This window comes from Ambystoma mexicanum, chromosome 1p (assembly GCF_040938575.1).
Source record: "Ambystoma mexicanum isolate Mex_15411 chromosome 1p, UKY_AmexF1_1, whole genome shotgun sequence".
Taxonomy (NCBI): Eukaryota; Metazoa; Chordata; class Amphibia; order Caudata; family Ambystomatidae; genus Ambystoma; species Ambystoma mexicanum.
Genome location: NC_090921.1, coordinates 42,029,077 through 42,052,038, shown reverse-complemented (window position 1 = coordinate 42,052,038; position 22,962 = coordinate 42,029,077). Strand labels below are relative to the sequence as shown.

The window sequence follows — 22,962 nt, the reverse complement described above, 5'->3', positions numbered from 1 at the left end:
TCCTGTGGTTGGAAGCCCAGTACAACTGGTCCAGAAGTGTTCTGCCTGAGATAACCTCAACCCAATCGTCATCATGGGTGAGAAGGGGGGAGAAGAGGGAGCCCCTGCGCCTGTCCCATGCAGATTGCACAGCACCCTTGCACCCATGCCTGAATTTGACACCACAGGTCCACCATCAAAGCTGGGGCCAAAAAGGCTACTGTGGGTGAAGAAGTTGGAAATGTTTTTCAAGGTATCAGGGGAGACAGATGATGATACGTAGGTAGCCACTATGCTATACTCAGCTGGCACGGAGGTCCACAGGATCTATGACTCGCTAAACCTTCAGGTGGTCACTTATGATGCAGTGAAACAGGCCCTCCAAGACCATTTCCCCCCCATGGCGAATGTCGATTTCGACAGATTTGTAATGTGTGCGGAGAAGCAGCAAGGAGAGGAGTCGCTGGACCAGTTCTGTGCACGGCGGAGGCACCTCGCAAGTACCTGCAGGTGGGTGAATGAGGAGGAGATGGTGCAGAACCAGCTAATTCAGGGGTTCAGCTCGGGGAAGCTGCGAAGGCAGGTGCTGAGGGAGCCAGGCCTGACACTGCAACAGATCCTCGACACATGGAGAGCATACGAACTGGCGGAATCCATAGGGGCGAAAATGGATGCTGCTATACACCCTGGGAAGGGCGAAGACGCTTTTGCCATTGGGCGTTCTGCCCCAGGGAGAGCGCGATAGACACTTAAGAGGGTGGACAGTCCATCTGCGCCTGGCACTCCGCAGTCATGTCCGTATTGCGGGTATGACCTGCCTCATGCTGGCGAACGCCCAGCAAAGACTAGGATCTGCGGCCGATGTGGCACACCAGGACACTATGCAAGGGTGTGCAGAGCTTCTACATAGCTCTCAACCATTTGTCTTGCAAAGGCGGGTGAAATCACCCGATTTTGTTTTTGGCGGGTGCGACGCCCATTGAAATGAATGGGCGTGCAGGAGGCTTGGCGGGTGAGGCAGCCCTTTGCAAGGCGGGTGACACCCGCCAAAAGCGGGTGAGTTGAGAGCTATGGCTTCTACCCCAGTGACGGCGTCGAGGGGGCCAGCGAGGGTAAGCGGGAGTAATGCCCGGAGAGTGAGGGGTGTATCATCGGTTGAGCAAGGCATGCATGATCTGGACATTGCTGAGGAGGAAGAAGAGGAGGAGGAAATCTTTTTCATATCAAGCATTGCTACAGGGTCCAGGCTGAGCAGACAATCGACGTGTACAGTGAACATTGGTGATGACCCGGGCCAGAGTCACTGCCGCGGGACGAAGGACCTCCAGAAGCACCGGGCACACCGGAGACACCTCGAGAGGAGTCCAGGAGGTACCCGAGCTGTGAGGGGCGGAAGCCTCCGCAGAGGTTCCAGGACTTCATCATGGACCCAGCATCATAAGAGGCCGAGAACTGCTTTCGAGGTCCAAGGTTGTTATTGGTGCGTTTTAATGTTATAGTTGTTTCTTGTTTGGGGAAAAAGGAGGGATGTCGCGTAGTCATTACGCTGTAGGCGCATGCGCAGCCGATAACTAGGCTCGCGCATGCGCGTAGATAATAAAAGAAGTCCCGGCCAGCAGTTGCGGCTGGGACCCCGAGCTGGCAACACGCGTCCCGTGTGTTATTCTGTGTGAATGCCTGTACACGCGTGAATGCCTGCGTGGGCCCAGGGGGTCACTCGCCCACACAACAGTTGGGAGGTCCGTGCAAAACCTCACACTAAAAGTCAGATAAATGCAAGCATAATCAAATGTTTTTGTTCTAACACACTCTGCGTTTTCTCTATGTACATTTATGCTTTTGTGTTGTTTCTAAGTTTTGAGACCTATCCACAGCTTAGGTGTGCGCTTGTTTGGAGGGGCGTCAGCTTGTTTTGGGCTTGTTTTGGAAGGGCGTTCAGCTTATTTTTTCTTTCCCACCTGGCAACGCTGCGGATTGGCTGCATGAAGCCTGAGCCCCGCCCCCGCGAGGTGAGCCTGAGCTGCACAGGCTAAAGCAGCCGAGCGCCGAGCTGCCTTGCTTGTAGCGCTAGACACGCTCTGCTTATCCTAAGAGAAAGCTGTAGATGAATGGCAGCGGTAACACCGGCATCACGCCGTCTAGCTGGGCCCCGGAAAGCGGGGGTCTTTCCTGTGCTGGGAATATCGCTGGCGAGGCTCCCCTCTCTAGCCCTCACCATGCACCTCCCTGCACGTGTGCACTGCCGCACGAGCATCTAACCTCCTGCAGCCCCAGGGGCCTCCGCCCCACGCCCACGCCCTTTCCATAAGGACGCCACGGGTGAGCCCACCCCCCTCCCCCCCAGCTGCAGGCTGCCAGCCGCCAGCCGGGAGAGAACGGGCGTGCCTGCCCAGGGGGGAAGGGGGCGTGCCTGCACAGGAGGGAAGAGGGGGGAGGGGGGAGGGGGGCGTGCCTGCACAGGAGGCGGGTGCTGCTCGCTCTGGGTTTCTGCTTTCATTTTCCTTTCTTTGCAGATTGGAGCAGCCTTCCTGTAATCCAGGAGTACCTCGGAACACAAGGTTGCGGTGAAGTCTCTGGGGAACGGGGCACTATGGCCATGGGGGAGGCACTCTTTATGGCCATGGGGGGGGCACTCTTTATGGCCATGGGGGGGCACTCTTTATGGCCATGGGGGGGGCACTCTTTATGGCCGTGGGGGGCACTCTTTATTGCCATGGGGGCACTCTTTATTGCCATGGGGGGCACTCTTTATTGCCATGGGGAGGCACTCTTTATTGCCATTTCTCACTCCCACCCCTGGCCCTACGCTGATCTCTAGGGGGGCAGGTTTGCTAGCTTAGTAGGTTCTTCGCCAGCTCCTTATGTCACCCTCTCTCCCTGGGCCATTTCGCTGGATTAGTACCCAAACACTCGTTGGTTTTGATCTGGTTTCTGTTCCCATGCTGGTGGCACACCTAAGCCCTGTTCCAGGTCATTCGCAATATGCCCACTAGGTTATGTTTTTCACTTTGTGTGCTTCGTTTATAATGGGGTGAGGGGTAGAAAGTCCACACTACATATAGTTACCCAAAATGCAAAGTTAATAACGGAACCTGCTGAATGGTGTGGGAGCTTTTCGATGTATACATCACATTCAGAGCTCCCCATGGTCACACTTGATAAGGACATGCACCCTCTTTTGTCTTTGAATTTTGGGACTTGCGATTTTAAGTCCCACAATACCCAAAAGAAAAAAAGGGCTGGATAGCCTTCTCGCATCGGCCACAGGAAACTTGTGAGTGCTATAACTTTCTTATACATGATCTGTCTTGATATTGTGGGTTGAATGGTGTGTTGTGATGCACATGTCAACAAGAACAAAATCGGCAATACAGGTCAAAGGTGAGGAAAAGTAACTTTTACTATTAGGACAACAGCATATGTATTTCTTAAGCAATGTTTTATCCCTTCCTTTAATAATATATCTCATCACTGGAGCCTTACAAATGTAGACCTGCACCAGCCTTCACCGGGCGCGTCCGCCATTTTGAATTACACACCCCCTGACCCCGCTGGGCGTGCTTGTGCAGAACCCAGGTCTTCTGCTCACCCAGAATGTAAATTGTATTCTGACAAGGCACTTGGTATGGTTTTGTTGATTTAAGGGTCTTTATTTTCTTTAGACAAAAGTATATTTTTTTCCCCCAAATATTCACAGGAAAGGAGACAGTCTAGCTAAGGGGTGTTTCTCCATCTCGACCTCTCGTGGGCTTTCTTAACCCTAGCCCAGGTTTCCCTAACCCCATAATGGACCTTTTAGACTAATGACAGGTAACCTCTCCTGTCTTCATCGTAGTCTTCCTTTTTGGTGAGTTCCTAAAGACCACATCCTTCTCTGACTCACTCCCTCTGGGATTTCCTAGGAACGCCTTACTCTAGAAATCTGCTCAAAGTGATATTTCGAAAAGATGCTATTTTTGTGCCAACTCCGACCATCCTATTCCTTTTTATTTCGCACTCCCGTTCAATCCACTCCCTAATCTTCTTAATCCTGACTCTCCCAACCACTTCAATAGGTCTCAGACCCGATACGCTACTTGTCTTAGTTCTCCGTCTGGTAAGGAGTTTAAACTCCCTGCACGTCTGGTGCAGGTTGTCTGGCAGTGAATTTATCTTTTGTTAGACGTCTCTATCACCCCCATTTCCACAGCTGGGTAAACAGCGAGCAATGCAGATGTGTTCAGAGACCTCGGGATGTGCAGTATTGTTTTAAGCGCAGGTCTGCAATGTTAAATGCTGAACTACATCAACATGAACTCTATCGTTGGTTGAAGAAAATGGCCTTTGGTTGAAGTGAAGAATTTGTTCTTCCTCTCTGGGTCTGTCTAGAGGTAGCTTCAGGTGCCCCCGCGTTGGGAGTGGAACCCCTACAGGGGTTTCTGTGACTGTCCGCTGCCAAGAAATGGTAACGAGGACGGGTGACCAAAGGATCCTCCAGATACTCCCCAGGGCCCATCATCGACTGGTTCTGAGTGGCCTCCGGGCACCTGAATTACCCTATTGGTTGCCTGAGAGCCAGCTGACCCAGAATCCTCAAGGTGTCCATAGCACTCATGTCCCAGTCCCATAAGGCTATGTAGTAACTTAGTCAACTCGCCCTGCTGAATGAAACCACTGGTTTATCTAGTGATTTAAGAACAGAAGCACTGATCAAACAAAATGTCGAAAGCAGAAGCAGAGATTTAACTGCATATGCGAGATTGCAGCCCAGCGGTATGGCTTTGCACCGGAGAGACTAATGTGACCACTACTTGCAGAAAGGTGGTGTGGCTCGATCGGGGGAGGAGGAAGGTTTGAAGCCTCCAGGCGCTGTGGCCCAAGACCGATTGAACGGATAAACCCAGATTGGCCAGGGTCATCAGATGTGCCGTATAACCAATGCAAGGGTGAGAAAGAGAAGGAATTCAGGCCATTCGTAAGCCAAAGGAGTGAAGGGTGTTTTCCAGTGGAGCGGAGGTGGACGGAGAGACCAGGTGCAAAGACGGTGGAGAGAAGCTTTGCAGAAATTCTGCTGGTGTTTGTTGCAGGTAAAGTGTAGTGAGAGAGAGGTGCCTTATTGGTAGAGTGGATGGGTGAATGTATGGTAGACTGAGAGAGGATAGTTATGAGTCGTAGACTGACTGTGTGAGATTTACAGGTATGACAGAGAGTGAAATGAGGGCAAGAGTAGAGTGGCGAGTTGGGGGGAGGGGAGAGCAGAGTAGGATGCTGTGATAAGACTAGAGGGGAGAGTAGAGAAGTGTTAGGGGGACTTCTCATAAATGGCTGATTTCCCTTACCTAATGAGTCCCTAAGCAGCTTTGCTGGATTTCTAGGGCTTATTCTTTTTCACCTGGTAAGAGTGTGAGCTTTTTTTCCCACTCTTACATGTGTTTTGTTGTGTGTTTTTACCATTTGTGTGATCTTGACTCTGAAGCCTCACCTACTCCATGAGCATCATTTTTGTATGTGTTACACAGCACCTTCAGTGTAGTGACACAGGGTTTTCTTTCAGACTTCCCACTGACTCAATTTTTCTGGGACTGACTACTGTCTCCCAGAAACAGGTAAAGTTGCCATTATCTTTATGTAGTCTCTTTTAAACCACAGACCCAGTACACACCATCTTACATGGAGTATTGAAAAGGGTTGATTCTTAACCCCTTTTTGTCTGTTTTTCTTGGAGCACTGTTTTGCTCCCTTTTCATCAAGACTTGGCTGGTGGCAGTGGTAACTACCCTATTTTTCCTACCGCGGTTATCTTAAATAACCATGGTATTGTTTTAGGCTATTATATTAGCCTCAAACATAAACCCGCTTGACCAAATATATTTTATTTCGGCTCCGGCTGGGTTTATTCGCCATTTCTTTTTGTTAGTCTTTCTCTTGTTTTACTCTGCGCGCCAAACCAGGTTTGGTCCCTTTGTTTGCTGTCTTTTCGCGGGCTTTTGCACAGAAGCCCTTCTTAAGGCACCTGAAAGTCTGGGTAGGCAGGATGTGAGGGAGGGGTCTTAGGACCCCTGCAATGGGTTCCCTTGGTAACCCAAGTCGCACTCCTGTTTGATTTGCTGGGTGACTGTCCTCGCCAGGACAGTCACCCTGCTGTGTGATTGACAGCCAGGCTGTATGAATGGGGGGAAAACTGCATAAAAAGCAAGTCTCTGGGACTGGAAAGGCAGTCACCACTGGAACGAAACAACGAACGAGGAGCTGACAGAAGAGGACCCCTACAATGACTGAACCACGACCTGGTGAAGCCCTGATGCAGGTCCGAATCTTCAGAATCCGACGACGGAGGAGATCCTCCAGGAATCTTCTTCCCTTGAGCTGGTGGGACCAACCAGTTTTAACTTCAAGCCAGGACTGCTCCTCTGGTCGAATTCACTGTATAGAGCTACAGTGGGCCGGATAGCCAGGAAGGTCGGACCCTGCTTGGGTTTTAAGGAGCGCACCTTTTATTCGTTGCTTTGCTGCTGGTTTCTTCCCTGGGTAGTGCAGGACGCTCCAGTCTTCTTACTTCTTGTCAGTCCGACAGTTACTTCAGGAACCGTGAGCCTGCAGGAACTACCAGGAATGTCCGCCTCAGCTACAGCTTCTCCGTTTTAAGGTACTGTGCAAATCCGGTTACTCGTTTCGTTCAACTGCGGTGAAGTGTGTGAAATCTTTCTCCAATCTGAGGGCTTGGAGGGCTCCAATCTGAGGGCTTGTCCTTCTCTTCTCTTTGAACTAACTTAATTTTCTGCCAATCAACCTCGTCCGGAACCCGCGGCACGAACTTTACTGCGAACTACCCTGAACCGCGTGCCTTAAGGCACTTCCCTATAGCCAGCATTAGATTGTAGATGTTATCGATTGCTATTTGGAAGTCCTGGCATTTTGCAACCCCTCGGGTAGAGTGGAGGATGCTCACTGGCTATTAGAGTGAAGCTAGGGTGCAACATTTGCACTTGCCACTGGCTAGTGATAATTGACTTTTGGCAAGTGCGAAATGGTATGCTGTTTGTATGAATGGAATTGAGGTGGTGAGTGACTTATTTTTAATGCTGGCTAGTAGCTTGCAACTTAAATTTCTGACCCCTGGTGAAATACCTTTGTGGATCCTGCCTACACCCTGCCCAGAATAAAGGACGCCATTTTTACAATTCTGAAAATTCAAACCCATGAGCCATCATTCAAAGTCTGATAGTTACTGAAGCTATCCGTTACTGTCTGCGCCTTGGACAGTGGCTTACCTCGTCCTCACTTGTCCTTATGGGTACTTGTGTGCTTGCCAACTAATCATTGCTTATTCTGCGTCAAGTTATAGTAGGGCTGAGAGTGGGCTTCCATTTCTGGCAGGTGTGTGTGTGTGTGTGTGTCGGGGGGGGGGGTGCCAGGCGCATTGTTGCATAGTGTAAACACTGATGTATTTCAGTAGTGCTCAATGTGCCAAATACTAGCATTTTGGGTCTAACCCACTGCAGGTGTCTTACAGGTGCAAGTGCCAGTATTGTTTGGCAAGTGTGTTCTTTCAGGGACAAAGGCTGGCATGTTGGGGCAAAGCCGCTTTTTGTTCAACATCACGTGTCTTCGTACAGCTGCTGTAAAGACTGGAGGGGGGTATCTGTATTTCTTCCCGCTATCTGGTAGGGTAGCGACACAGAGCACCCCAGCCAAGGTTCTCTATATGGTAGCTATGGACAAGCAACCAAGACTCAAGCTCTCAGGTGGTGTTGCGGGCCGGTTCTTAAGTACAGCGAGTCTCCAAGCCCCCACAAAGGAATGTCCACACACTATATAAAATTAAGGTTCAGATAGATATATAATACAATACACATGTTTGTACTCTGGTAATCCTATAATGACAAATCGATACAATTCAATGTGGAACCACACTTGGGGCCTGATTCACAGAGTGTTTTCCTATGGGATTGCGCCATTATAAAACATTCCTGTGAATCTCGGGCCCTTAGACTTTAGATTCCTTAAAAATGCATCAACTGCTGGCAGTTGTAATAGAGCATACACATCATTCAATAATGTGAATCAGCAGGTTATATGTGATTTTCAGAGTGGGAAATATAATTGCGGCCAAAATACCAAAAACACAGATTTATGTTTTTAAAAAAAAATGTTTTACTGGGGTAGGACCCCCCCCAAGCACCCTGTATTTGTACACTTACAGTGCCCCCCCCCACCCAGACCCATGTATACCCCTTTACCCCACTACCCTTTATTTAATTAATGTTTGCAGTGTTTTTCGGTATTATGGTCCACTCTGCAATTTACCACTCTGTAATTTTTTCGATATACTGTGTCAGCATAGATAATATGGAAAAAAGGCCGGTTAAGCAATGTCAGAAAGCTTTGTTTGGAGATAGATGCACACAATTCTGAATGAGGACCCCCCCTCCCACCCGCACCTGGGCCACCTATTAACAAGCCCAGTCCATGAATGCTCAATAAGCCTTGGTTTTTTGTTAAAAGGTTCAACCACCCCAATGTACTTGAAGTGGGAGAGTTTCTTCGATGATATCCTTCGAGGGTGGACCCGTTTGAAAGAGCCACTGGACGTCGAGAACCTCTAGGAAAGGGAGGACACTTGCAGCGATACAGCAGCTTTGCGGTGCTCTTCGATGGTCGGTCGTTCCCTCGATGGTGGAAGTCCTTGGCAGATGATGCGTGTGGTAGACCTTGATGCAAAGTGTTCGGTGCCGCAAGTAAGACTCCCTGGACTTGAAAGACCTTCGGCGGTGATGGATGCAGGCCCAGTAGTCAGATATTGGGTGTCACGGTCAGCAGTCCTCTGGCCTATCGGTGCCGCAGCACATACCTGGGGATAGCTTCGGTGATCGGGAGGGACTCGACCACGGGCTGGACCTCGGATCTTCACTCCATCAGTGTCCTTGAGATGTCTTTGTTGGCTTCGGGTGGTGGAAAAACCACTAGCGGACTTTCCTCTGCAGCCAGCGACTTTGACTTTCTCCGGCGGGACAAAGTGGTCGACTGTGATGGCAAGGGAACCCTCTTTCAGGCAAGGTGGAGCTTTCTCGGATCCGGGCATTGAGCAGCATGGCGTCAAGGTGTCCCCACTTCTGGGCGACACGATTCGACTTGGCTTCTGATCGAGCCCAATGGACTCCATGTCCTGACGCTCTTTTCAGGATTCTCGGCGGACCCCTTCTCCGGACGTCAGACTCACAGAAATGTCTTCCAGGGTGTCTCGATGAAGAACAGCAGTTTTTGCACGATGGTCCCTCGTAGCTCGAGGAGAGATCTCCTAGCCAGGACCTCTCTGGGTCAGTCCTCGACAGATTTTGGATTACTTTGAAGAAAATGCAGCAGCAGTCTTCTCTCCAGCTGTTCTGCGAGGAACAGCTTCTTCTAACTAAGCTTCGACTTAAGCTTCCAAACAACTTGGTAAGTGAGAGGACCCCATATATATACACATCTGTCCCTCATTCACTCTCTGGACTAGGCTCTGTCAGCCAATCACACAGAAGGGCATTCATGCAGGCAGGGAGCCAATCATGCTAGCGGGCATTGAGGCCATTCACTCCACTCAGACACACATAACAAGGAATGTGGATTGGGGCAAGCACCCAGCCTTTCAGCACACTACACTGCATTCATGTCAGTTGCAGTCAGGGCTGTCTCATCCATTGTGACACACTTCACACACTTCACACAGGTCGCACCCCAAGGGTGTACCCACAACATAAAGTCACTGGGAAGGCTCCAGCCAGTCTGGCCTGGACTTCCCCCCCCACAAGACAAAATATGGTTCTTCCACCCAACAGGGACAGAGTCGGGCTTCCCAAAACTTTGGGAAAACAAGGTAATAGGCAATCGAAACCAAGAGGCCCCAGGGACCATCTTGCCTTCTACCAGGAATCCATTGATTCCTATGGCAGGGTCTGAGTGTCTCAAAAATGGAGGATACTCGGGGCTCCTGTCACATCAGCAGGAAGCTGCTACCAGCCCATACCCCGCTCTCTGGGCAACACACAGGTTCCCAAAACCATACAGTAGGGCTACAGGGTTGTACCCCCTCCATGAGTGCCATAAGGGTTTCCCACAGGTCTTTGTTCACCACAAACAAAAAGAGGAAGAGCTGCACGGACCTGGGTCCCAACTGGACTCCTGTGCAGAAAATAAATAACACAGAGTACACGTAAGGGAGTAGAGGACAAGGCCATGGTGGCCCTGACTCTCCAATGCATTTCCAGCACCACAGGGGCAAGATCAGGCATGTTGAGGTTAAGATAGCAAAACAAAAGAGGTGATGGCTGGAAGGTTTAGGAATATTTATAAATAAACATATATGATTTAAAAAGGCTCTGAAAACAGTTTTCAGTACACGGCTCTAAGCAGCTGGGGGCAGTCAGTGCTGCACAGGGCAGTGTCCCACATACTGTATGCCTCATCACTTGATTTAGAAGGAGAAATTGAGAAGCTTTATAAATCAAAAAGTTCACAATGTTAAAGGATATTCATAGCTGGAGACTAAGCACATAGGATGGTGTTCCGGAAGGCAGGGTAATTGCCAACGTCAGGAGAACAAAATGGCCCTTGCCAGCCATTGATATAACCTGTTTTCAATATAGTGTTAAACACCACTTTTTCTGGTGGAGGGCAAGCCCGAGCCAGGTATGCCCAAGCGTGGCATTTCAGCCCAGGAAAGCAGCACTTATTTCATTTAGCATTCCTAGCCGGCATCTCCTAGCCGGCCTCTCGGCTGTTGATACATAATGATTTGTTTTTAAGGGAACCAGGCTTTGCTGAATTCATGATTCCCTTAAAAAGAAATGTCTGCAAATTGGCAATAACTGCTTCCAGGACCTGGAGGTGCACAGGTGAGTGGGCAGGTGGGCTGGCTGGGGACTCTGAGGGACCAGGAGTTCAAGGTGAGGCACTCCAGTGTAGATTCAGCCTGGGGCACTGCCTCAAAAAAACAAGGTGAAGGCTGGGCAGAGGTGCAGCAGGCTGACATGAAATGCAGGCAGGCTGCTACTTGCAGATTTCTCTTGTGTTTCCGGCCTCCTGATTGGCCATCTCCCTCCCCCAGGGCCATCTCCCTCCCCCAAGTGCTAATATATAATACAATCACAATTGTAGATCAAAGCGTGAGCCAGTGTCTGGTACTGCAGTATGTCTGTAGATGTACAGACTGGAGGGAACTATTGAACGCTACTTTGCCTAAATCTAGTTAGCCATGTGTATTTTTTTAAGTAAGAGGAAAGCGTGTAAGCGATTAAGCAGAGTGGATGACGTTGCAGGCAGAAAATTGGGCAAATTAATTTTAGGAGTTTGGGATCAGCTCATGGGTTGAGCACAGGTGCCTGAAACCAGTAGGTAAGAGTTTTCTATCGAAAGCATTTTGCCGTGTGATCATGTACATTTTTAAGTGTTCACTCGTCAGTATGATGCACCCCCTCGCTTCATCAAAATAAAATATAGTTGACACTATAAGGTTTGGCTACACTAACCCTGAAAACATGGAGACAATGTTGTGCTTTACTACAAAAATACTGTACTTGTTAATTATGTAACAACTTTCATTTTTAGGAATGGAACGGCAGGAGGGTCTTCTAAAAAATGAAGTACATTTTATGTACTGATCTTTTGACAAACATAACATAGTTAGCTTAATAAAAGTATCATCCTGATTACTTCTGGTTTGCAATTATTTGAAATAGACCTTTTTTTGGCTAGTACTCCTATAAAGGCGGCTTTGCCCCCTCTCTCTCCCCCCCCCCCCCCTCTCTCTCTTTTTCCCCCTTTGCACATGCAGTGAGGGAATAGGATTGGGATAGGGAAAGTATAGCAAGGCAGGAGGATTGGCTGGTAATGGGCGGCGAAAGAGCTAGGTTATATGGTGTTTGCGGAAGGAGGATATAGTAATGATGTGGGGTTAGTAGGGCAATCTGGGCTCTGAGGGCCCATTGGGTGACAGCTTGTTTTTGTTCACCAGTTGGTTTGCGGTGTAGAGTACATAGGAGATTTTGGTTGGCTTGTCTTCTGTTTTTGTGGTTGATGGTTTTCAGTTTGTTGTGAAGGCACAATGGGGTTTTGAGGTGGATGGCTTTGTATGATGCTTTGAAATCTTTTGAAAGCGGTTGGAGCTAGTGAAGCTGAGGGAGAGCTGGGGGGGATGTGCGAGTATTTGGGAAGGTGTAGATGAGCCATGTAGCTGTGCTCAGTATGGCATGCACAGGGACAAAGAAGAGCTTTTCCATAGCAGGATGGAGAGGGCTAGTGCCTGTATTGTGGTACAGAAGTCATTAGGGGGCCAGAGGGGAGACGTGCCTTATCTTGCATAAGAGGTGTAGCTGAAGATAGCATGTTTTCATGATGGTGGCTTTGTGGGGTGTGACGGATAGGCAGGGATTATTGGTGAAACCTAAGGATTTTACTAATGAGAGGGATGTGTGTATTGTCGGTGGCGAGTTCTTGGATCCAGAGGCTGATTTCTGGCTTGGCAGAGGAGGTTGTTTGTGGCCATCTAGGAGGTGATCGTACAGAGACTGCTTTTCGGGATGTGTTGGAGGAGAGTTGCATGTATATTTGCATGTTTCATGTTGTGGTTTCTAAGAGCCTGCCCAAAAGAAATCAGCCTGTATCATATTGGGCATTTGTTTAGTGCCTTTTACCATTGGTTTGATTCCAAAGCACTGTGGGTTGAATACCCTCTGGGACCGCACGTCCAGGCCAGTGGAGAGAGTAACGTAGTAAAACGTGCTAGGGTGCATTCGGTATGTGTGCAGCCAGTGTGGAATGAGTGGTGGGTGTGTAGGTGCATACTAGTGCTAGGTGTGGTGGTTGTCAGATCAGTAGTATGGGTGCAGCAAGACCAACGGAGGTGGCTAGCTGCATTCTGACAGCCCTAGAGATTGATATTGTGGCAGCAAGGCCGAATTTGAGGAGTTTAGCTGCGTTCTAAAGTGTTGAGCTGTTCGTGGAGGTGTTCAAGTATGTGTTCAGCTAGGCTGAATTAATTGAGGGCTGTAGCTGCATTCTATTGTATTTTGGTGCAGAGGAAGGAGTTAGCATAATGGTATGTTCTGAGTATCTGTGTACCTTCCAGGGGGGCTTTGTGCCTGTTGGGATTCAAGGGGTTGAGGGGGAGATAGTGTTATCTCCCTTTGAGTTCAAGCTGTTGGGCTAAGGTCCTTGCTGTGTCTTGTTGGGTAAAAATTGCTTTGGCGAAGACGGACGGGTGGTGACGAGCACACCTGTCCCAACTCATGTCGTTACTGTATAGGTGATAGAGACATCCTCGGTTGGTAGTTCTGCTAAATGGATTCCCAGATAGATGGGATTTGCAAAGAGTAAGTGCTAGACGGTCCTTGGTATATAGTTCTGCTCAGAGATTTCCAGGTGTGTAGGATTAGCAAGCAAAGGCATTTTTTGGACTGATGGCGTAATGCATATTTGCAGGGCAGTGATCAAGTTCATAAATGCTATTAGTGCTTAGTTGGTATTCCTGCTAGATAGATTCCCGGTAGGTAGTACTGCTAAAGACGTTCATACAATATATGTATACCCAAAGTAATGTCCACCTCCTGAGGCTTGTTAAGGTTTAGCCTTGCAGGGCGTACATAGTTGGACGTACATGGCGGTAGAGGTGACGCAGAAGGAACTTTGTTGGTCTTTCAGAAAAGCTAGAGCACAGGGTTCGAAATTGATGGGTGTTGGGAGCTATTTAGCTCCTGCTTGTAGTCTAGTATACCCCGGTTAGCTTGACACCCACAGCTACCAGGTGCTACTTTTGGCTCCCCAGGCCAACTAATGCTGAACACCTATGTGAATTTAGCTCTGTCTGTTTCAATCTATAAATGAACATTCGCACACATGTATACAATGTTTAAAGAATGAGGGGACATACATAATGGAGAAAAGTATAGAATTGCATTTTATGTGGAAGTTAGATTTGCAGAACACTAAGTACTAGCTCCTTGTTCCCGTGGGGTAGTGCCTGGTCACCTGTTAATGCTGGATACCTAGGAGCTGTTTTTAGCTCCTGCTTATCTAATCTTCGTTTCGATTCCTTTAGTTTGCAAACCGCAGTTCTTAAAATTGTTAATCACAGGTGGGTGGTTGGTTGTTTGTTTATTATTTGTAGCGTGTGCCATACCCGAGGGTACCAGGGCGCGGAAAGCGATAGGTAAATTCTCAGCTTGGTTACATTGCTGTACATAAATACGTTTTATACATTTTAGAAAGGCAGTAGTTACAGGTATATACATAGTGAATATTGTTGTTCAAATATACAATCGCTGGGCAGTGATCCAAAATAATTAGTTGTGTACAAGGTAGACGGAGAGGGTGGGTAGTATCCAGGATGCCGTGGCCTAGCTATGTACAGTTAGTCTAGTCATAAGGTTCATAAGTGGAATAAGGTTAATGATCATTTTCTTTAAACCAATTAATGATGATCCGTCAAAAGTGCGGGTAGGTTTGGTTTGTTCTTAAGGCGGGTGGTAGCGAGTTCCAAAGTTGGGCTGGTTTGACTGGGAAACTACCCCCCAACCCTCCTGTTTTGGCTCGTTTGAATCTAGGTATTAGTAAGAGGTTGGAGTTGGCCAATCTTGTTGGCCGGTTAGATGATTAGATAATTGTCTTGAGAATCTTTCGGTGAGGTAACGCAGGGCGGTGTTGTTGAGGCATTTGTGTGTCAGAGAAGCTGTTTTTAGTCTGATTTTGTCTTTATTTTAAAAAAAATGTTGTTTATAAATCAACACACAGGAGCTTATACATACATATTACTTATAGCTTCTCAAAACATATAAAGCACAGGATTGCCCTCCCCCCACCACCCCCAATGTTCCACTGTGGGCACCATTCTCGAGTCTCATTCGGCCTGGTCCGGCGACAGATCGTCCATAGAATTAAGGTCTCTGGCAATCGGGCGTGGTTTAAATGTCAGGGCCGGGAAGTTCTGATCATAATCTAGCACCGGTGCCCAGATGTCCATAAATCGATGACGCAGTTCTGCTTTAGCTGCTGTGACCTTCTCAGCTATCAGAATATCCCAGAGCTTGACCCAGCAGAGGGTCATTATGGGTCCTTCCGCGGATTTCCAAGTGCGGGCAACCGTGATTTTGGCTGCCAGCAAAAATTGGGATATTAGGGACGTTCTCCTCCCTGATCTCGGGTAGATGTCTGGCAGCGGGATCCCCAGGAGGACTTGCTCAGGCGTTAGCGGAATGGTCACATGAGTAACATCCTTTATAGTGGCTAGGCAATGAGACCAGAACTCCTGTACTCTGGGGCAGGTCCACCACATATGGAAGTATGATCCGGGGAGGCCGCAGAGATGCCAGCATTGAGGATCCAGGGCCTGTTGGAAGTGATGGAGGCGCAGGGGGGGGTAATACAATTGCAGAAGCAGTTTATGGGCGCACTCCCGGTTGGTGATGCAGCGGGATGCTGTGCGCGTTCTAGACCAGATGTCCACCCACGTGTGATCTTCTATGGCATGCCCAAGGCCCATCTCCCATTGGGACATATAGGAGGGCCTGGAATGGAAGGGGTCATCTTGTAGCAGTTTATAAAGGGCTGAGATCTTCCCCCAGGCCGGCAGGTCGTTCACTGTTAGCTCCAGTCGAGTAAGGGGTCTCGTGGCCGCAGCTCGGGTCCGGGGGTGGGAGCACCAGTGCCTGAGTTGGGTGTAGGAGTATCTGTCTGTCTCTGCTAGCTGGAATGCCAATTTATATCATTCAAAGGTTAGGGGGGAGTCCCCATCAAAGAGTTGCCCCAGTTTTTCAAGGCCTCCTGCGACCCAGTTCCTTGGATGGGCTCTGGGGGAGAAATCTGGGTTAAGGAAGATTGGAGAGTGCGCACTCGGGTCTCCTGGCACGCCACAATGCCTGCGGGCCCACTCCCAAGCCTTTATCGATTGTTTTGGGGCAGTCAATACTCCCGGCCAGCTCCGGCGTGAGGCGGAAGGGAGAAATGGGAGGAAGCGGAGGGGGAGAGGGAGGCAGGATTGCTCGATCTCCACCCATTTCGGCCGCCCTGTGGCGAGCCCTCATGCTTGGAGGTGGGCTAGCTGTGCTGCCATTTAGTATTTTCAGAGGTCGGGGACCCCCAGTCTCGTGCTGGTCATCATCGATCTTCGCGGGATACATGCTTTCTTCCCTTTCCAAATTAAGTCAACCATCTTCCTTTGGAGCCGCTGTAGAGGGCGGAGCAGAATTTGGGCTGGGAGGGAGGCGCAGGCATAGAGTAAGTGAGGGAGTAGGTTCATTTTACATGTCGTGATGCAGCCTAGCAGGGAGATTTCTTGGGATTGCCAGCGGGTCAGGTCCTTCTCCAGTTCCTCGAAGAGCGGCGGAAAGTTGGCCTGATAGACCTTCGTTGGGTGAGCAAGGATCCGGACCCCCAGGTACGGGATCGAGTGGGTGCTCCATTTGAACGGGCCTCGTTCCTCTAAGGCCTAGCGTTCGGCTGGGGTCAGGCCCACTCCAAGTGCTGCTGTCTTTTGGAAATTAATGGCGAATCCCGATACCCTCCCGAAGTCGTGGATTTCAGCCAGGGCCGTCCTCATGGACCCTTCGATGTTCGTGATGGTTAGCAGAACATCGTCTGTGTAGAGGGCAACTTTATGTTGCTCGGAGCCAATCTTCAGGCCACTGATTCGGGGGTTTTTGCGAATTCGCCGAGCCAGCGGCTCCATGGCCACAGCAAAGAGCAGCGGGGATAAGGGACATCCCTGCCTCGTCCTGCATGTTAGATGCAATAGGCGGCTGTTGACTTTTAGCCTGGTCTTAGGGGCTTGGTAGTTCGTGAAGATCATCTTCCCGAAGGTCGGGCCAAAGCCGAAAGCCTCTAGGGTGAGGCGCAGGTAAAACCAGTCCACCCTATCGAAGGCCTTAGTGGCGTCTAGCGCCAGTAGGGCCAGTTGTTGGGAGTCCCGATTGGCGATCTGATTTTGTCATTTGTTGTGAGCCAGTTGTTCAGTCTTCTGGTCTTGGATATGTGGACTTTTTTTGAGATACTTCAAAACAACGCTCTTAGAGCGGCATTGGGTACCTGGATTTTATTGATGATTTGTTTGTTGGTGCCCAAGAATAGTGCGTTACAGTAGTCTAATCTTGGCAAGATCAGGGCTCTGGCCATTGTAATACAACTCAGGGTTTAGCAGCTCTGATGAGCTTGCATGTATAGGCCGTGGTAGAGGCCAAGGAGTTGGCCTGTTTAGATAGAGAGCGAGTGGCATCTAGGTAAAAGCCTAGTGTTTGGACTTCTTTGGCCACTTTTATTATGTTGCCGTCTATATCAAAGCTAGAGTATTTGGAGTTTATTGATGTTGGTAGCCGTCCCAAGGATGAGTTCTGTTTTGTCGTCATTCAGGCATAGACCGTGGGTGGCCATCCATGCCTGGATGATGAGGTACACTCTATTGAGCAAGGCCACATCCTTATCATAATCTCCCGTCAACGATAGGAGGATCTGAGTATCATCTGCATAGTTGGTGTAGGTAATATCGAGATCATCAAAAAGGGGCTTGGTGAATGTTGTACATGATTATGTTATTTGTTAGGTTTATTTTTTTCTTAAACCGTGCCAAAGCCTGTAGGCATCCAGGCGCCGAGAGACAGAAGAGTGCAGGCTATCAGTAAAGGGAGGTACTAATAAGAGGTGGGTCTTCAAGCGTTTCCTGAAAGCGAGCAGGACCCGGTCTTACGCAGTGTAGCCGGCAGCTCATTCCAGGCCTTGGCGCCTTGGATATGAAAAGCTCTGCCAAACCCGCGGGATCGTTTCACGCGGTGTTGGACTAGCAGAGAATCTTCCGCTGATCTAAGTCTTCTTGTGGGTTGGTAGACACTTATAACATCTTTCAAATAGATTGGTGCAGTCCCAAAGACGCATTTATGACAGATGGTAAGTAGCTTGCACCAAATGCGGGCCTCAACAGGAAGCCAGTGTAGTCTTTTCCTGGCGGCGGTAATCGGTTCTGAACATTTCATCTGGAAGATGATACGCATGGCTTTGTTTTGTACTTTTTGAAGTTCATGGATGTTGGCTTTACTTGCCCCACATAGGAGTGCGTTACAATAATCTACCCGTGGTAGAATGACAGCTCTCACCACTTTGCGGTTTTCGATGGAGACAAGTGGGGCAACCTGTCTAAGCACTTTGAGGTGGTAATTGGTGCTCTTTGAGATAGCTGCGACGTGAGAATAACAATCTAAGCTACTCTCCATGAATGTGCCTATTGTTTTGACTTTCTGTACAATTTGTATGTCACTGCTATCAATCCTAAAGCCTGAGAACACTTGGTCCAGTTTAGTTAATGCCTGGCAGGGACCGAATAGCATAAACTCAGTCTTTGAGGCATTAAGGCAGAGCCAATTAGTAGACATCCACTTTTTCATCAGGGGATACACCATGTCTACTAAGTTTTGGTCAGTGTCATGATTACCAGTAATGTCAAGGACCAATTGAAAGTCATCTGCATAGTTGCAAAAGAAAATCTGAAAGAATTCCAGTTCATTGCAAAGAGGGAGGATGTAAATGTTAAACAACAAAGGGGAGAGTCAAGCCCCCTGTGGAACTCCACAAGTCAACATTTGTGGTTCAGGGGCACAGTTGCCCTCAAATGTACCTGGGATCGGTGACCCTCTAAAAATGATCTCAACCAGTCTATGGCATTAGCAGAGAGGCCCCCGACTGACTGCATTCTGTCAAGAAGGATGTTATGATCAAGCAGGTCGAAGGCTGCTGATAGGTCCAAAAACATCAGCAGGCCCGGCCTACTTTCTTCCAGCTTAGAAAGCATAAAAGTCTGCAGGTCCAGGAGGGCACTCTCAGTGCCATGGTGGCTTCTAAAGCCTGACTGCCTAGTGTGAAGTAGATCGGCCATCTGTACATAATCCTGCAGTTGGATGGTTGCTACCTTGTCTATTAGTTTAAGTAGAAACAAGGTATTTGTAATTGGCCTTAGGTTAGCATCAGATGGATCTAATCCGACTTTTTTTAATGGTGAAACTGCAACATTTTTTAATGGCTGGGGAATTTTTCCTGACCGAAAAGAGGCATTGGCGAATCTACATAGAAAAGACGCAAACTGCTCTTTGTGGTCCAAAATAATTTTGGACGATAGAAGTCCGCCAGGACAATTAGTAGGGTGCATAGATTTCATATTATTAATAAGTTCTACTACATTGGTGGGCGACACACAGGAGCCTTGAGGCACCCCACAGGTGATGGGTATAGGGTCGGCGGTGGCTGATGGCGAAAAGACCTTCATGATCCTATCTTTCAGGAAGGATTGGGCCCATATGATGGCGTCCTGAGAGAAATGAGCGGCTAAATCCAAGTGATTACAGAGGACTTTGTGGTCAACCAAATCAAAGGCAGCTGACAGATCAAGCAGGAGCAGTAGGGCGGTTTGGCCGTTTGTCTCTGAGTGTGTCGATCTGGGCCTTAAGATCGATCGGAGCTGTTTCAGTCCCATATTGTGGTCTGAATCCTGACTGGCAGGCTCCTAGTAGGTGGTGGTGTTCAAGGTATTTTTGGATCTGGATGTAAGCTACCCTATCCAAGATCTTAAGCAGGAAGGGGACAGTGGTGATGGGTCTGTAGCTGGTAGATATGGAGGGGTCTAGGGTTTGTTTTTTAAGCAGAGGGAGTACCCAGGATTCTTTGAGATTGTTACGGATGGTCCCAGTGGCGAATGATGCATTTATGAGCTTTGAGATAAATGGGGATAAATCTCTAGCTGCATCCTTAATGATGTGGGCCGGGCAGGGGTCTCCTTGGCAGTTGGAGGGCTTGAGCGTGAGGATGATTTTCTTAACCTCCAGGATGGAGACTTTGGAGAAGTTGAAATGATCGGGGGGTTTCATGCTGAGTTTAGGTTTACTAGGTTGTTGTAGGGAGTTTTGGCTTTTCTTTTGTTTTTTGGCGATTTTGTCTTGTAGGCTTGTTTTATCGGAGAGTGATTTTTGAATGCTGGTCCTTGATGCAGGTGTCTGTCGGGAATGGGGGATTCAAGCTCTTTGAGAATTGTGAATAATTCTTTTATACTTGAATTTGGCTGTTATAATTTCCTTCTTGTAGGGGTGGATATATTGGAAAGTTTAGCCTTATTGTCATCCGTGGGGGACAGTCTCCATATGGTTTTGCCTTTTTTTCTAATCTTAATGCTTTGGGATGAGGGGTGAACCAGTTATTGAGGTGTTTTTTGGGTTTGCATTTTCTGATTTTTAGTGGGGCGATGGTGTCGAGGGCTGTGGTCATATTTTGTTATATTCCTCCACTAAGGTGGAGGGGTCAGTGGTTTCTGTGAGAGAATTAAGAGTTGGTAGTATAAGAGGTGTTAATTTTTCAGCTGTGATATTTTTTTTAATTCCTGGTGGGAATGGAAGGGGGCTAATGATTTGTTTTTGGTGGGTGGCGTAGTTGCCTCTAGTGAAAAGGCTATGAGATGGTGGTCAGTCCAAGATTGTGGGTTGGTGGATATAATGGTGGCTATACTGTTATGGTCCGTGACCCAGTCAAGGGTTCTCCCTTTGTCATGAGTTGGGGAGTTTACGTTTTGGCTGAGACCTGGTTCTGTGAGGGAGTCTTTGATGAGATTGGCCTGGTGGTCTTTAGGGTCGTTGAAGCCTAAGTTGAAGTCACCCAGTAGCAGGACTTGTGAGGATTTTGTAGGTCATTCGAGATGATGGTGGCAAGGTCGTCTTCAAATGAGCTGATGGGTCCTGGGGGGGGGGTCTGTACAACAGGTGGATCGTGATTGTGTTAGAGCCAGTGATGGGTATTTTGGCGGTTAGGGCTTCGCATGAATTGGTATGTAGCGTGGGAGCTAGTCTTAATGCAAGGTTAGTTTTGGCTATTATGGCTGGGCCTCCGCCTCCGGCCATGTGAGCTCCGATTATTGTATAGTTCTCAGGGACTGGCAACATGATGGCTGGGCCTGCTGCTGTGTGGAGCCAGGACTCCGTTATAGCGAGGAAGTCATAGTCTTCAGATTGTAGAGTATCTGTTATTTCTGTGGCATGAACCACCAGGGAGCGTGCATTAATTAGGACACCTTTAAGATGGGGAGCTATTTTGTTTGGGGGTTGTAGTTTTGGTGTGAGAAAGGTAATTTTGTTTTTAACGTGTGATTTGAGAGGGGAGTACAGGCCATGGCTGATAAGTGGGTAACGGTTACTCATATTGGGTTCGGTTAGGGACCTGGCAGGGGGTTCATAAAGTTTAGGTAGTCTAGATCGCAGTCTTTGGTTCCTGGTTGTGATGCTGCTCAGCGTATTCCTGTTGTAATTGATCGATGGAAGGTGGTTGGGGGTGAGTGTCTTAGTGGTGCAATGGCTCTTGTGGGGTAGTGATGTTGGCCAGTTCTTAGTGGGTGTGTGTTTAGTCAGGGTGGGATGGGGTGTGGTGGAAGCATGTAGGAGGGAGGTGGAGGTGGTGGAGAACATGTATAGGCTAATCTTTAGTAGGATTGTGTAGATACCTGTGATGTGCATGTTGCTGTAGTATCGTCTAAGAAGTTGCTCCTATGTAGGGAGTGATAGTGGGTGTGATGAGCTAAGGAGCTAGGGTGAGCTGGGTGAGCTTTGGAATAAGAGCTAATATACGGGTTGTCTGTGTTGATTTCTAGACTTTGTTCAGTTCAGAGTAGGCTAGAGTTAGTGAGCATGGCAGTGCAGATCTAGTCAGGGTAGGCTAATTCACAGGATGGATGCAAGAAATATGGGGCACTGATCATTGCTTGAAGGAAGTTAGTTCAAATGCAGGAAGGTGTGTCATTGCCTCTTAAGCAAAATATGCTAGTCCGAATGGCATAAGTCGATAAGCAGTATGGGCTAGTACAGACAGGGCTAGTTCAAATGGCAAATCTCACTAAGCAGTTAAGTAAGTACAAAATGGGCTAGTTTAGTGGCATAGCTCGCTGGACGTCGCATCATTGCGTATCATAGGCTGGGTCAAAAGTAGGAGTAAGTGACATAGCTCAATAAACTAAACAGGCTATTACCGAATGGCATAAGTCATTGAACAGTATAGGCTGGTACGTAGGGACTAATTCAAGTGGCATAACTTAGACATGTAGGCTAGGGCAGGTGCATGGCAGATAGTTCTGTGGAATCGATTGTGTGCCGCCTAATAGGGTATAGAACGAGTTACTGGTAGTTCGTCTTGAGCGGTTAAGTGTGGCGACAGGCACAATCTGCGCAATTGCACTTTTTGTCAATTTTGAGTCTGCTAGTAAGCAAAGAGATTGTAAAGAATGATCGCTTGGTGTATTGTGGGTTAAGTTACTGTAACGTTCACCTGGTATCCATGGGGACGTCACTCAGCCTGTTCTGACCTCTTAAGACCTCCAACCCTTCCCTGGAGGCTATTCGACTGGAGACTGGGCCTTGTTTTCTTGGATAGTGTGCTCTCCGTCCTGCCTTCAGCGCAGGGGTGCTTTGATTGATGCAAGCTTGTTGCTGCTAGTTACTTCACTGGCAAGAGTCTGACAGGTAAGTATAATGAGTCTTTTGAACAGTTCTCTAACTTCGTTCCTTTCCTTCCTTAGATGATGGCCGGTGTCCGGGGATGACGGCGTGCTGCTGAGATGAGTAGTGCTGAAGGTGAGTGAGAGCGTGATGCACCCCTTTCGTATTTGTGTCTTTTAGGTGCCGCAATGTTTTCAGTGTGGATGCCGGTTATGAAGAACAAATGCGGTGGGTAAGCGCGGTATGCGCGCCTCTAGATGTTTCCACGCTAACCTAGAGTGTCTTTTCCCTCTTGCAGATGGATGAGAAGTTCCGGAGACCGAGTTCCCCCATAGTGGCTGGGATTCAGGTAAGCGTTTGAAGCTCGTACAGTATTTAAAAAAATAAGCAAGATTTGCAGAATGCTTACTAATGCCTTTTTTCTGTTATTTTCCCTTTTCCTTAGGAAGCGGCGTGCCGGGATGGGTATGACCCTGCGAAGATGCCCGCAGAACAGAAGGAGCGATGACTGATGGGCAGAGACGCC

At 48.5% G+C, this 22,962-nt stretch overlaps 1 protein-coding gene across 2 annotated transcripts in view; it reads left to right on the top strand.

Annotated features, from left to right (window-relative positions):
* Nucleotides 1-2,448: 2,448 nt before the first annotated feature.
* Nucleotides 2,449-22,962, top strand: part of LOC138565786 (uncharacterized) — a 41,564-nt gene continuing 21,050 nt past the window's right edge. The window contains exon 1 of one of the 2 annotated variants that reach the window (XM_069643004.1): nt 2,449-2,537. The gene's annotated coding sequence lies outside the window, so the exon portion shown is untranslated. Of the gene's footprint in view, nt 2,538-2,706; nt 3,254-22,962 lie in introns of those variants that run through there. The other variant, XM_069643005.1, reaches the window with a different exon arrangement.